The sequence below is a fragment of the Cibotium barometz genome, chromosome 14 (genome assembly GCF_041138505.1).
Source record: "Cibotium barometz isolate CiBa-2024 chromosome 14, ASM4113850v1, whole genome shotgun sequence".
Taxonomy (NCBI): Eukaryota; Viridiplantae; Streptophyta; class Polypodiopsida; order Cyatheales; family Cibotiaceae; genus Cibotium; species Cibotium barometz.
The window spans coordinates 10,974,866-10,990,377 of record NC_141059.1 but is presented as its reverse complement, the minus strand read 5'-3'; the positions used below and the strand labels follow the sequence as shown (position 1 = coordinate 10,990,377).

Genomic DNA, 15,512 nt, shown 5'->3' with positions numbered 1-15,512 from the left:
TTTCAACCTACATGCATATTCTGATTTCTATGAAAGGAAGTAGCATACTGCAATATGCATCTCTCAAGCTAGGCCTGGCTAATCGCATCCACATAAAGTGAGCCTCCTCATCGTGTCTAACCATTGTGAGCATGCCTCTCAAATCAGGGCGAAACAAGCATGCCACTCCTCCCGAGCCACGCACCCCCTAGTGGTGTGTGTTTGTCCTCTGAAAGCTGACTCCCATGTGTGACCCTCCACTTTGGGTAGTCCTCTCTCAGGGCTTTGATGCGTTTCTGTGTAGAAGATAATGCCCCTGTCTGTGTAAGTCTTTGTGAAGCCTCCTGTGTTTGACCATAGAGTTTCATTGCAATTCCATACTCCCATCCTCAATGCATCCATGGTCTCATAGACCCTGCACCGTCATGTGGGGCGTTTATCCGTGATGATGACTCAGTCATTATGATAAACGACCCATTTTCTTGCCTTGCAGGCTTCCATAACCTGAACCATCCCGGCTTTCCTGTGTTCCACCTGGAGGGGGTGAGGTCATCTCCAAGGTATATTTCGGTGGTTCAGAGGGTGCCCTCTTCTCCAAGAAAGCCAAACAGGACTCCGTATCTTTGAACTTGAGGAGGAGAGGCCTCTCTCGTCAAGTCCGTCGTGGTTCGCCAAGCATCTACAAAAGGGGTGTCAGTGAGGCCCATCTGTCCGCATAAAGTCTCACAATCCTCACTCTATAGGAAAACCAGGACTTCACATTTCTGTCGCGCGAGTTTTGTGCCCGACAAGAATTCCTTGTATAAGTTTCGTGAAAGGGAGATTTCGTCCATTACATGTGCACATGCACAAAACTTTTTTTTTTTTTTTTTACCGAGAAAAGATCCTTTCATTAGTTATGTAAAAAACGCCCGTAGGGCTACAAAAGAGATCTCTCCTGCTCCTAACAGAGAGAAGAGCAGTGAATACATCATGGCAGCCCGGGAGACTCTCCCTAGGTGCTGCAAAATACAAGCATCAGTCTAAAGGACTGAGCGGCTAAATCATACAATGGGGGGGGGGAAAGAGCCAAACAGGTGGCCTGTAGTGCCAACGGGGGGATCCCGTGTGTAGGGTGTAGAACGGGCCACAGCGCCAAGTGGTATGAAAGGCCTGGCGCCGTAAGATCGCCTCATCCGAGTCTCCCCGGATGCGGTCGTACTGTCCTCGCAGGGTGTGGATCAACTCCTGCCAAATCCCCCGAACAGTCTCTGCTGGTGGCTCTAATCTCCCCTCAAAGGCCGTAAAGCACCGGGCCCTCCAGGTGAACCAGATGGTGAGGCTGCTGAGGAGCTCCCATCGTAAATCCCTCTCCTGTGTCCAGCTGGCGGACGAGAAATCCGGTGCCGGAACCAGGCGAGGCTGGCCCCTAATAAATCTGATGGCCTGACTGCCCTGCTCCATCTCATAGCCCATAGCAGGCCCTGACGAAGTCGACCAAGCAGCGGCACCCCACGTAAACATACCCTCTGGAGAGAGGGGGGCCAGAATACGCAGCATCCGCAGCCAAATCTGCTGTGCCTGAGGGCAGTCCCAAAGGCAGTGTCTCTGTGTCTCCATAGGGTGGCCGCATCGGATGCAGGCCGCCGGAAGACCGCTGTAAACAAGCCAAGTGCCAACTGCTGAGCCCCTGTGGGCGACCAGCCACTGAAAAACCGAGATCCTGCGGGCCTGTCGACTAGCCCAGAGCTGAGCCCAGAAATCCTCCAGGAACTCTTGTGATAGTCCCTGCAATCGCCAATGCCCCGCTGCCGCTGGAGAAACCGTCCTCCTCGCCGTCAAAATATGCCGTCCCAGCCGAACAGTATACTGGAAAAATGTGATCTCTGTGGCCTCAAGGGATGCATAAGGATCATGCCACTCGTACTCTCCGGGGTCCCACTGTAGCCGGGCCAAGGGGCGCGCTACATATGCCCATATGCGCCAATCCGGGAGCACGTCAGCAGGGTCGGGGTCAATATGCCACTTCCGAGAAGCGGCAGCCACTACCCGAATCCTCTGAAAGGTGCACTCTGCAACCAAAGGCGACTCCACCTCCACTCTCTGGAGTCTGCCCTCATCCTGAATCTCATAATAGAGGCATCTGCCATCCTCAGTGCTAGCTCTGACAGCAATCAGGATCTCCAACTGCGTAAAGGCTCCCATCCACCGTGGGGCCACTGGCTCGAGAGGTGTGAACCACTCCTCTGAAAGTGCCTCCTGAATATCATCCCTCATAATCAACCCCCCTCTGAAGTGACTCAGCCTCTCCACCTGGGTCTCCTCTGGTAGACTGCAGAAAGCCTGCCAGTCTCCAAAACTATGAGCTGGGCCTGCCGCTAAAGGTCCCCAGGCTAGACGAGGCCGAGAACCCAGCATATGACCCTGCTCTGTACGAACCGCTGGGCTCCAGATGAGCGGCTGCCTGGCCCGCTCCTCAACACAAGAAGGAGGCCACTGAGAGAGCCCCGGTCTCAGCAGCTCCGAAGCTCTCAGGATACTCAAAGCAAATCTGTCCTCCCATCCTCTACTGAGGCCTGTCCTCCTCATCTCTATGAAGATCCAGCGAATCTCTGGTGCCCAAGTACCCCCTGCAGGAGGCGCCCGGGCCTGCAGTCGCTGCAAGAGGAGCTCTTTCCAAGGCTCAGCGCCTGGAAGCAACCCCCGAACAATAAGCTTCCCCAATAAGGCTCTACTCTGATCGATTGGATCTATAATGCCCAAACCGCCCTGAGCCAGCGGAAGTGTAATAACTGCCCATGCAACCTTTGCCCGAGCTGGCTGACCGTCCCGCCCAGACCACAGAAAGTTCCTGATCAGCCTCTGTACCTGGCTGATGCAAGAGCTCGAGAAAATCCAGCAAGACGTAATGTACCACATAGTCGCTAACAGCACCTGATTTGCCACCACCACCCTCCCAGCCAAGGATAGTCGAGCTGTACTCCAATACAATAGCTTCTTCCGAATGCTCAGAAGAAGCGGGGCAATCTGCTGCTCAGGTGACAAATCGAGGCCAATCTGGCATCCCAAATACCGCACTGCTGTGCCGGGAGGAATCCATCTAAAACCGGGGTCCGGACTCCATGCCGGAGTGGGAGCACTACTGATCCAAAAGGCCACTGTCTTGCGCCAATTGATCAATGCTCCCGAAGCTGCACTAAAAACCTGGAGCGACTGCTCTGCCCGAATAAGATTGGCCTCTTGGCCATGCAAAAATAAGCCCGTATCGTCTGCAAACTCAGCATCAAGCAAATCCTCCCCCCGGACTGGGAGCTGAAGTCCTCTCAAACCAACCTCCTCTGCCGACAAATACATACTCATAGCCTCCGCAAAGAAGAGAAAAAGGAAAGGGGCGAGAGGACACCCCTGACGGACTGATCTGGTCAGCTCAAAACTCGGCCCCCGACCTCCTGCAATCAGCACCTGGCTGCGAGCTGTGGAATACAAAGCTGCCACCCCTCTGATCCATCCTGGCTCAAAGCCCAGGCGTAGCATAGTGCCCTCTAAGAATCCCCAATCAACTCTATCGTATGCCTTCTCAAAATCGAGAAGCATCACGACCAAGTCCTCGCCAAGAAACCTAGCTCGGGCCGTCGCCTCCCAGAAAGTAAAGATGTTGTCAAGGATACTGCGCTCCTTGACAAATCCTGTCTGAGTAGCATGAATCAACTCCCCCAGGAAGGGCTGGATCCTCAAACTCAAGGCCTTTGCCAAGACCTTGTAGACAGTATTGAGGATCGTAATAGGCCTCCAATGCCGAATATCATCTGATACTCCCTCTCCCTTGGGGATAAGATAGATCAAGCCCTCTGAAAAGCTCTGCGGCATCACCCCAGTGTCCAAAACATGCTGAAAGCCCCTGCGGAGGCCTGGCCCCAAAAGGTCCCAATAGCGCATAAAAAAGGCCGGCGTCAGTCCGTCCTCCCCTGGGCAACTATGTCGCGGCAGGACCCTCAAGGCCTCGGCAAGCTCAATCTCTGACAGAGGCGCACCTAGAACTGTGCGCATATGGTCTGTGACCCTCCTCTGCACATGGGCCCACACAGTCTGTCTGCATACATCTCGATCCTCAGTGGCTGGCTCCGCTGAAAGCAAGTCACTATAAAAAGCAGTGGCAATGGCTCTGATCTCCCCGAGCTCAGTAGCTATCGATCCATCCGGTCTACCAAGCTGGCGAACCCCTGCTCGCGCATGACGGGGTCCAGTGATCTCAAAAAACTCCCCAGTCACTCTATCACCAAGCTGCGTCCACTGAGAGGCCTGACGACGATAGTAAAACTCATGTCTCTGCTCCTTAGCCTCTCTAACCTCCTGGCGTGCCTGGCTCAGCTGGGACGCCACCCACTCACATGCTGGCTGCTGCTCCTGAAGGCGCTGTAGCGAAGCAAGGCTGCGTCTCAGCCGTTGCTCCCGCTCGCGAATCTCTCCCAGTCGTGTCAAAGCTGCAGCGTGCAGAAAAGAGCTAAGATCAATGAGTCCCTGGGCACACTGGCCCGCTGCATCCTGGTCAGAGCACTGACTATCGTGCCAGATCCTCTCAATGTCCTCAGCGAGACTGGGGTCTGCAAGTACCCGCTCTGGGATCCTCAACTGCAAGCTGGGCTCCCGTGTCCCCTCCTCCAAAGTCAATATAACTGGCGCATGATCTGAAAATGAGGTGCCAGCAAGAATGCCGACGGAGCCCCCTCGCTCCCCCAACCAATCGCCCACATAAAAGCGATCAATCCGAGATAGATTAGTCCCTCCCTGCCGGATCCGACCGAGAGAAACTAAGACTGTCCTGAGACCGGGAGAAAGCCCCATGCTGCCATGCATCAGTGATCCTCAGTGACATGCAAAACCGGTCCCAAGCTGCAAGCTCCGTGCCGTGCACTGTAACATGACTGCCTCCCACTCTATCTGCCGGGTCCTCAAGCATGTTGAAGTCTCCCCCAACACACCAATGTGCGGCCTCTGGCAATGCATCTGTAACCTGAGTCCAGAACTCTGCTCTGGCACTAGCATGATTGGGCGCATAGATGTTGAGCACACCCAATAGCTCATCATGCATCCTCAGAATGACATACTGTGCTCTACCAGGCACAATGATCCCTCGATCCACAATGGCCTGCCGCCATGCATCTGCAATAACCATGCATACTCCTCCCTGTCCACCCAAAGGACCAAACCCTGCAGACCAGAAAGTGTCCCATCTACCAGGCATCACCGAACCATATCTCCGGATCCTGCTCTCACCCAAGTGGTGCTCCTGCATCATCAGAATGTCAATGCTGCCACCAACCAGGCATCTCTGTAGCTCCTGCCTCAAGCAGCCTCGATAGCGTATAAAGTGTGCTCCGCCAAGGCCCTGTACATTCCATGAGATGATCCTCATGGATGTCCTACTGAGGTGGATGCTGTCTCAGCCGTGCGGCGAGCCTTCGCAAGCGGCTTGGATGGAGAGTAGTCCCCATCCGAACGGCTGCGAGTCTGCCCACCCGGTGTACTGCAAGAATCCCGGATCAGGCGCCAGTGGCTGTGACCCATGGCGACTGCCTCCTGCTCTGACATAGTAACCTCGTGTATACTCACATATCCTGGGTCGCGTGCCAAATCTGCAACTATGCGCACGACCAAATGCCGAATCCCGGATGTATCCACACTCCCGGGATCCAAGAAAAAATGAGCCAACTCCCAAAGTCGGCCTATCACATCTGTTACCTCCAAATCGCTCATGTGATGCGAAAACTCAACTGCCTGAGTCTTCAACGTGCTAAGAGCGAGCTCTAGAGTCCACTCCCGGTCACAAGGTCCACATAGAGGGAACGAGAAGGCCACCGTTGAGTCTAGTGCCTCCTCCCCGCGGGCCGGAGGTATCACTACATGCACTCGGATGGGTGCTGGCTCATGAGGGCCCTCTGCTCCAAAAAGCCGTGTAAAGGTATAATCAAACGCCTCCGAGCGCTGTCGAATGCCGAGGCGACTCAGCCGACTGCGGATAGATGAAATCCGTGAGGCCCTAATCGGCATGGGTCTCCTCTGTGATGCTCGAGCGAGGTCAGTGCTCAGCGCCCTCCGGACTGCAGGTGAGCGCCAGGGAACTGCCAGGACCTCCCGGGAAGGCGAGGCGGGCGGAGGGGGAGGAGGGGGAGGCGAGGGAGGAGGAGAGGGAGCCGCTGTCGAGACCGGAGCGGGGGCGGGAGGAGGCGATGGTGGACGCGAGGCGGTGGGAGGGGGTGGGTGTGGGGGAGGTGAAGGAGGGGGAGCTGGCATCTCCTGGTCCTCGGTCGCTGCAGGGGTCTCCTCCTGTAGGGGAGCAAATCTGTTCCTCACGGGAACCCAGTGAGGCTGAGACTGTGGCTGCTGCTGCAGCGGTACCTGGGCGCGCTGCTGTGGCTGTCTCCCTCGACGGCGCCCCTGTCCAGGCTGCCACTCCGAGGTCTCTGTGGCCTGAGCAGGTGTCCCTGAGGCAGCCTGCCGAGCCGAATCTGTGGGCGGGCCATCCGTGGCCTGCTGCTGTGGTGAGGGCCGAGGTCTCCTGCGAGGGCAGGCCTTGGCCAAATGACCGACCTGCCTGCAAATGAAGCACTGGTTCGGGAGCCCCGAGAACTCCACTCTCTGATCTATCCACCCCCCCCCTATCCTAGGTAGCTGAATGACCTTAGGAAGGGAGGAGATGTCAGATACCAACACTCTGACCGAAGGTAGCCCAGCTGCTCTGGCCACCACTGAAGCTGCTGAGGGGCCCGTCTCAAGAACCGAGCCCACCAATGCTCCGAGCCTGGAGAGGAGCGGAAGATACTCCCGGCGGAGACCAGGGAAACAAACTGTAATATGGAAGAGGCGCTCTCCCTGCTCCGCCGCAGCTGGGTCAAATCCATGCTGCCAAGGCCTGAAGAAAGCCCGAGCACCCCTGATATCCAGAGGACTCATGGCAAGGACCTTGGCAACGCTCTGGGCGGCCTCGAACTCGATCTGATAATGTCCCCGGCCCAAGAGCTGTACATCCAGGATCTTGCCCACATCTGCAAGAAGGCGAGCCTGAAGTAGATCCCTGATCTCCCCTCTGCTGGGGCGAGTGCCGACTATACGGCAGATGGTGGAGTGAGCCTGAAGGCGTTCCACCTCTGCGGTGAGGCTCGCTTCCTCTTCCGGCGAAAGAGAAAGCCTGTTGGGGATGACCTCGGGGGCGGGCGAGGGGGCTGCGAAAGAGTCCCTCTGAGGCGAGGCGGGAGGAGTCTCCATCAGAGTCTGAAGCTCAAGCGAAGGCGAGGCGAAAGCGGAAAACCTGCAAGAAGCGGGCTGCACACCAAGAGGCGGAAGGACGGATGACGATGAGGAAAAAAAACAAAAACCCCCAAGGGGTGAAAAGCAGCACGACAGAGGAGGGAAGGGGGGGGGCGAAAAACGGAGGAGAGGCCCAGAGGGGGGGGGCGGCGACAACGCGAGGAGGAGGGGGGCGGGGCGCTGCTGAAGGGAGGCGGGCGAGAAGAGGCGAAAAGGCGGGGGGCGAACTGGCGGCAACGGGGGGGGAGGGCGAACAGGCGGCAGCGGGGAGGGAGGGCGAAATGGCGAAGAGGGGAGGGGGGCGAACTGGCGAAGAGGGGGGGAGGCGCAGCAGCGAGGAAGGAGGGGGGGGCGGCGCAGCAGCGAGGAAGGAGGGGGGGGGCGTAGCGGCGAGCAGAGGGGAGCAAGCGGGGGGCGGAAGGAAAGAAAGGCCGCGAGGAGGGGGGGGGAGCGATGGCGCGCAGAGCAGGGGGGGCGGGAGCTTCAGCGAGCTGAATCTAATTCTGAACTATCCTTGCACATGCATAAACTTGTTTTCACATGACTTGTTTTTGTTTGTTTGCCTGCTATGACGTGCCAGTACACTGGACGGGGACGCCCCCAGTGTACCGTGGGTGTGTTGTCTACTGACAAATTCGTGTGGCGTGTGAACAGGTGGTAAGTATTGCCCTTTTTGGCCTTTTGAAATGTAAAATCCATAAAGTAATGTAAACCTTAATGTTTATAAGGTTGGGTGTTCAAACACATTTAAAACATTGGCTGGACACTTTTATTGTTGGTCCCCAAGAGTTAACTTTTGATTAAGGCCTATTCCCAATTAAGATTAAGGATTGCATGTGAAGCATTTCTCCTACACACGTGGGTGGTTGATGGAAGGAGGCGCCTATCTCGTCCCTATTGTATTGGAGGAGAGGACCGGATTCACCAACCCATCGGCTGCCCCTGTACCCGCCTCTGTTGTGCTGCCCCTTGTACCCGCCTTCACACACCAGTTGGCTGCTGCCCTGAATTCATCTCCTCCAACCCGCCTGTGTGCTGCAAGTACAGCACCCGCCTTCAAATCAGTACCCGATTGGCTGCTCCTGGTACCCTCCTCCGACTGAACTGGTGGCTGCTGCTCAGTACCTGATTGGCAGCTCTGTACCCGCTTGCAATAGTACCCGCCTGCTGTCTTGTACTTGTTGTCGTGTACCCGCTTGTACTTGCTGTCTTGTACCCGCGTGGACCTGTTGGAGTACCCGCCTGTACTTGCTGAAGAACCCGCCTGTACCTGCTGTTTGGACCAACTAAGAGTATATTAAAAGGGGATCATCTTCTCTCCTGAGACCTGAATTTAAATCTTTGTCAGGTACTTGTTTCTATATTTCCTAATTCAGACAAAATTAAAATTAAATGTTGTTTTTTTAAATAAGTTTTGTGCAGGCAAGTATCACCCCCGGTTGCCCTAACCATGGAAGGCCACCGGGATGGTGATCTTTCTCGTGATTACCCTGACTGGGCTCTCTCTTTTTAGAGGAGCCAGTGAAGGTCATTGGGGTATGAGGAAAAACTGGGAGCAAAGCTGACTTGGGAGCACCAGGTATCACTCCCTTTGTGGTGTTTCAACTTGCCAGGTGTTAGTACGAGCGTGCTTGTTGGTGCATGGTCCCGGAAGACTAGTGAGGGTAGGTGTTCCCCCAGTGAAGTTGGGAGATTGCCTGTGATTTGGTCTACTCCGACAATCGATTCTACATTGACAAAAATCTTATTGTTTTTCAGTTGTACTCACTCCATGTTATGGAGAAATCTGGCCTTGGGACCCGTGACCACTTGTATATATAAATACTCCTAGAAATACAAACAGCTCTTTTCGGTCCCAGTGATGGTGTGAAGTGTTCTTTGTCATTTTCAGTTTTAATGTTGCAAGTAATGTCCATTGATTGTATTAGTTAAGTGATCTAAAACTGTGTATTTTATCTTCCGATTTGTAGGCCTCCTGTAGGGAGCGGTTACAATTCCATACATTTCTCCATGCATGCAGCTAGGCATGCGTCCTTCCAGGGTTCTATCTCTTGTCTAATCTCAGCTTGCTGCTGTTTGTACATTTCCTCTACCCGGTTGTCTTTGCCCTGGATCTCAGTCCTCAGAGCATGAATCTCCTTTTGATGTTGGTTCAATGTCTTGTCTATCAGCGTCTTTTGGTCTAAGAGGGCCTTCTGAGCCTGTTCTTCGATCTTGTTCACTCTGTCTTCAAGAGGGAGCACCATTGTCACAATCACCCAGCTCAAGTTGTGGTCAAGGACATGGGAGAAGAGGGGAGCCGGCCCGATGCGCGATGGGGTAAGTGCGGGAGTGGCTTCTGGGTTAGGCGTCAACCATTAGTACGGGCTAGTGACATTCCACATTATTGGGGTGTCACGTGCAGGCGCACAGTGAAATTGATGGGAGCAAACGGCATATGTGAGAGTGACCGGCGCAAGTGAAAGTGATGGGCGAGAGCAGAGGGTGTAGGGGAAAGGAAAGCGGACGGGGTAGCGCGTAGGCGCATAGTGAAAGGAATGGGAGCAGAGGGCGCATGTGAGAGTGACTGGCATAGGTGAAAGTGAAAGTGACGGGAGTAGAGGGTTTAGTGTCGTGTGCAGGTGTAGAGAGAGAGAGAGAGAGAGAGAGAGAGAGAGAGAGAGAGAGAGAGAGAGAGATTTTATTAACGTCTTCCAAAAGACCAAACTCGGCCTATGAGACAAATCGGAGTACCTGTATGGGGTATCCTCTGTCATCCCAACAAAATGAAAAAGTACTGAACAAAAAAGCTGAATCTGGGTGTGCAGGGGATGGAGCTCTACTACTAGGAGAATGCAAAGCTATATGCATGGAGTATACAATCATGATATGCAACCTAGCTAGCTCCATCCTGTACCATACTGGGGGTATAAAATGGTATACATCAGTGAAGGGGGTGTCCACAGCTCCCTGAAGAACATGCCTGGGTGTGCTCTAAAGCGAGCCAGTCGCTCCGCACCCTCTCTGTGAAACTGAGCTCTGATCTCTGTCATCTCTCTCTGGTATAGGCGTGGTGTCCGAAAGCCAGGTGTCCTCTGTCTCCTGAGGGCTCTAAGTGTCTCTGCTCTCTGGAGAGTAATTCCCTGCCGTGTAGGGGCTCGGAGGGGGATGGATCTCTGAAAAAATGTAGTAATCTGTGTCTATCGCTCTCCCCTCTAGAGCTGTCTGAGCCTGTAATAATGTCTCTCTGTGGTGCTGTATGTCTAGAATGTATCTCCCCAGTATGCGCTGGTCTGTTGTCTCAAAGATCTGGCGTAGGGAATGTGGCTCTCTGAATAAAATGGGATATCTCTCTCTGATGGCTGTATATGCTCTGCATCTGCATACATAATGCTCCTCACTCTCCACCTCCTCTCTGCACAATCTGCATATCCTCTCCTCTCGGGGGATCCGTGCTGCTGTGCCAGTCTCAATCTTCAATCGGTGTGATGAAACTCTGAGCTGACCAATAGCCACTCAGGAGCTGTGTGGTAAAAAGCCCTCCATGTATCTAGGCCTCTCTATAAATCCATCATCAGTGATACTCATGAAGTGATCTCTGTAGTATAGCATCTTCGGTGGAAGAGGCTGTGTAGGCGATATCCATGTCTCTCGTGTATAGAGCTGCCATAGATCCTGTCTCAATACTCTGTTCCTCTCACTATGCCCTCTCTCTGGGCTCTGATGTGTCTCTGTCAGAAGTATGATGTCTCTCCCCACCATAACATGCTCCAGTTGTCCAGGCTGCACCCATAGTGAACCATTACAGTTCCATACTGCTATGTGTATCTCTGTCAGTGGCCTGGTCTCTCCCATAGGCCCCAAACCGCTAATCCATGGGCCGGCCATCAATGATGACCCGACCATCTCGATAGAAGGCCTTCTTGCCTTCTCTCCTCGCGTGTAAGACTCGTGGCATGCAAGTTCTCCTATGCTCAAGCTGCATCCTCGTGAGATCATCATCCAAGAAAATAGGAGCTCCCTCTAAACCCCGTAGTATGACCCTCTTCCTCATGAAGGTGACCGTCTCCGTCTTTCCTGCAAATTGTAGGATCAGGGCTCGCTTGCGTGTTGAGTCTTTCCCGGCTGCTTTGGTGAAGGGGAGAGGGTGCTCTTCCTTGTAGCCGAGCTTCATGCATAGAAGCTGTCCATCTTTCTCGGGAGTGGAGTCGGGTGTCTCGGCTATACCTGTGACTCGAATGTTGATGTGGCGGGCATGCCTCATCTTCTCCTCCTCAATGGTAGTGTGAATGATTTGGTGTTCTTCCCTTTGAGTCTCCTCCCTCACTTCTTTACTGATGTTCTTCTTCACCACCTTGACCCATCATGACTGCTTGGCTTCGAGCTTTCCCTCCATGTCCTTTGTGATCTCCTTGGAGATCTCTTCTTTGATGGCCGTGAGAGTGTTGTCATTGATCTCCCCTTCTTCCTTCTCAGCATTCTTGATGGCTACCATTTCCACTTTCAATGCACTCACCTCCTCCTTGAGTGTCGTGTTCTCTTGTTCGAGGTTCGTGACCCGTGCTTCGAGAGCTATGATGTGCCGGTGTAGTTTGTTTTCCACCTCATCGAGGTTGGAATCGGATGTCTTCTTGTTCTCCTTGATTAGTGCCTTCATTGCCATCTCGAGGGCCTCGAGTTTCTCTTGGAGACTCGGGGCCATTCCTCCAGATCACTCTGCAGTCCTTCCCACACGCAGGGAGGAGAGAGAGAGAGAGAGAGTTATGTTGCTGCCTTGGGGGCCTGAGCAAGGGAGGCGAAATGGATAACAGAGAGGGGGCAGAGGCGAAATAGGGGACAGGCGAAATGGCGAATAGAGAGGGGGCAGAGGCGAAATGGCGAGAGAGAGAGAGAGAGAGAGAGAAAGAAAGAAAGAAAGAAAGATTTTATTAACGTCTTCCAAAAGACCGAACTCGGCCTATGAGACAAATCGGAGGACCTGTATGGGGTATCCTCTGTCATCCCAACAAAATGAAAAAGTACTGAATAAAAAAGCTGAATCTGGGTGTGCAGGGGATGGAGCTCTATTACTAGGAGAATGCAAAGCTATATGCATGGAGTATACAATCATGATATGCAACCTAGCTAGCTCCATCCTGTACCATACTGGGGAGAGAGAGAGAGAGAGAGAGAGAGAGAGAGAGAGAGAGAGAGAGAGTTACATTAAGTGTCTACTAAAGACCCAATGGGTCTATGAGACCAAAGTGATACAATAACGTCCATGACATATCTCATCATGGAACAGAAAATAAAATAGAAACAAAACAAAGCTATCTCACTGGGGTGATACAAAACTGTCCATGGAAATCTCATCATGGAATACCAGGAACATGGAACATGAGAGGAGCATCAGCCCCCAATAGATGGTATACCACTCTCCAAAATATCAAGCGTGGGGTTAATGAGTATGGTCGAGAGGTCTCCTTGAGCTATGTCACGTGGAAGGTAGCTCGATGGCAATGAAGCATGCCTTGGATTTGGAGTTGATGAGGGGATCGTGGCCGATGTCTAGGGGGCTGGGGGCGTTGCGGGCACGTTGGAACAAAGCAAGAAGCGAGATAGTATTTGCATGACGCAATGGTAGGGATTTGATTGATATACTAAAGCTTACCAAGTACAATGCTTTTATAGGCCTTTTAAATCACACTCACAAATACACACGACTTATGGCACACTTATATAATGGGGTGTTCACACACTTACCAATGAATAAGGACACACACACATAAGATGACTTATACACGAGATGAACACACGCACACGAGGCTCCGAATACCCAATAGCGCGGCCCATGGTACGACCCATCGCTTGGACCTTCCTACACCACCCTTTTGATCCACACTGCCTCTATCCCAAGTGCTTGACTATGCCAAATCGCTTGAGCCACAGAGGTCGCCTAGCTCCATTGCAGATGTAATAATCTTGACTCCCTAAGAAGGGAATGTCAACTAAATGGTGAAGCAAGTAGCAAAAAGAGTCGAAGAAAGCAGTTGAGTTGGAGAGAAGTATTGATCGTGGAGAAGTACGCACAGACAGTACACCTTCCGCCCATACCCCATGCACGTCACTTGCTTATTACACCATGGACATCACTTTTTTTTTCCCCACTTCTCACATCTCACGGCACACACAAATGCATCCACGTGCACCCAACCTAGTCAATGCCAATCCTTCAGCCTCTAGGTACATCATCTGATGGGGGGGACCATTGTAGGTGCAAGCGTGGCCCATGGTTCGACCCATTGCCTGGAGAACCCTTTACCTTGCAGGTGCTTCCAATCAGCTTTCTTGCATGTAACCTCCGCTTCATAGTCACTGTAGGCCACTCTATGGGCTATCCATAGGTGTCACTCATTCCTTGGTATGTGCCTCGTAGGCCTAGATATTATCAGTTAGGACCTATGGTACAGTTAGTACTAGTTCCAATTGGGACACCTAGTACATGTATGACACCCAGTTAGGGGTTCATCATATTAGGTGTATCAGTTGTACTTTTTATCACTTCAGCAATACATCTACAGCAGCTCGCTTCCTTCCTTGCTTTGTATCCTGTTGCTTCCGTTGTCCACTACACCCAACAGTGGTATTAGAGCAGGCTTTGCCCTTCAGTTCTCGCCAGTTTTAGTCTTCCCGAGCCTCCCCCTTGCTCATTGGAGCTGATTTCTTGTTGTCGACTGGTTTCTACTGCTCGAATCCACACGTGTGAGCTCCTACAGTTGTTCAGAGGCATTCCATCGCTGGGAACTCCATCTTCTTGCTGTTTCCAGCTGGGCGATTCACTAGACGACTGTTTCCAGCCATTTCGAAGCAGATTTGTGTCATTTCGTGGCACTTTCAGCTTGCCTCCAGTCAGATCCAGCCACGTGGCACCTCAAACGGCTGCAAGGATACCTCAAAATCAGTCGCTTCTTGATTTCTTAGCAGGGCGACCAGTTTGAGGACACATTTTCGGAAAGGAATAGCTCAAATCCCTATTTTGAAGCATCTAAAAGCATTTTTTGACAGTTTTTTTTGACTGTCCAACCCTAGAAATTTGGGGTTTTGCTGAATTTACAGTTTTACTGCTGCTTTGGAGCATTTGGAAGTCGGCAAATCAAAGGGCTTTTGAGGGCATTTGCTGTCCTTCACTTCCTCTTGCTGTTAGAAGCTCCCTCGAGCATTTTCAACAGTTCGGGAAGCTCTTTTATTTAGGTATTTCATTTCTGCAAATTTTTTCCTCTCATTTGCAGCTTCTTTGGCATTGGATAAGGCCCCGTGCTGCCTTGGGAAGGTCCCGTGCTGCGTTGGGATTTTTTATTGCAGGTCTATACTTTGTGACAGTTACACATTTGCAGTCATTTTGTGGACAACAAGCATCATATTTGCAGTTGAAAGCCTTGAGGCTCATTTGGTCACTTTATTTGTAGTTGAGAGCTTGAGGCTCCTAATCTTGCCTTTGTCACATTTGAATTTGTGCATTTGTCTGCATAATGGCGAGTGGCAAGGATGATCTTTTTGGGGCTTTCGGTGCTGACGACAAGCTTGATGGGGTGAACTATCCTATGTGGTCATTTATGATGAAGCATGTCTTGGTGGCCAAGAATTTGTGGAATATTGTGAATGGCAATGAGCCTAGGCCTGTCAGGCAAGCTGCATCTTCCACTAGTGATGTCACATCCGGTGGTTCTTCCCGTGCTGCCTTTGTACCTCCTACTGAGGTGATGATTCAGTGGGATGGCTGTGATGCTAAGGCACAGGCATTGATTATTGTACCTCATAGCAGATCATGCGTTACTGCTAGGGAGTCTTGGGATAAGCTTGCCTCTTTGTATCAGGTACGCAATGAGGCCCGTGTTGCTTATTTCCGCAAGCAGTTAAAGGATCAACATATGAATGAGGGTGATAGCATGGATGCCTATTTGATAGCTATCAAAGATTTGAAAGAGCAATTGGCCAACATTGATGAGGATATTTCATATTCTCAGCTTGTATCCGGCACATGGGATGGATTGCCTGACTCTTACCAAGGTTTTGCTACTACCTTGAGGTTGGTTGCCATGGGCAATACCAACTACTATTCCTTTGATCAGTTGGTTGCACTTTTATTGCAGGAGGAGCAGAGTCGCTCTAACAGAAATGCCAGTATGCGTTCTGATCAAGCATTTGCAGCTAATAATAGGAATAAGGGAAAATTTCAGAAATCTGTCCCTAAAAATACAGCAAATCAGTCTTCTTCTTCATCATCCCAGGGT

The 15,512-nt window shown here is 52.2% G+C and overlaps 1 protein-coding gene across 1 annotated transcript in view; it reads left to right on the top strand.

Annotated features, from left to right (window-relative positions):
* The window catches only part of LOC147631663 (rRNA processing protein-like protein), a 112,519-nt gene that overhangs the window by 78,018 nt on the left and 18,989 nt on the right, over positions 1-15,512 (top strand). The window lies entirely within an intron of this gene.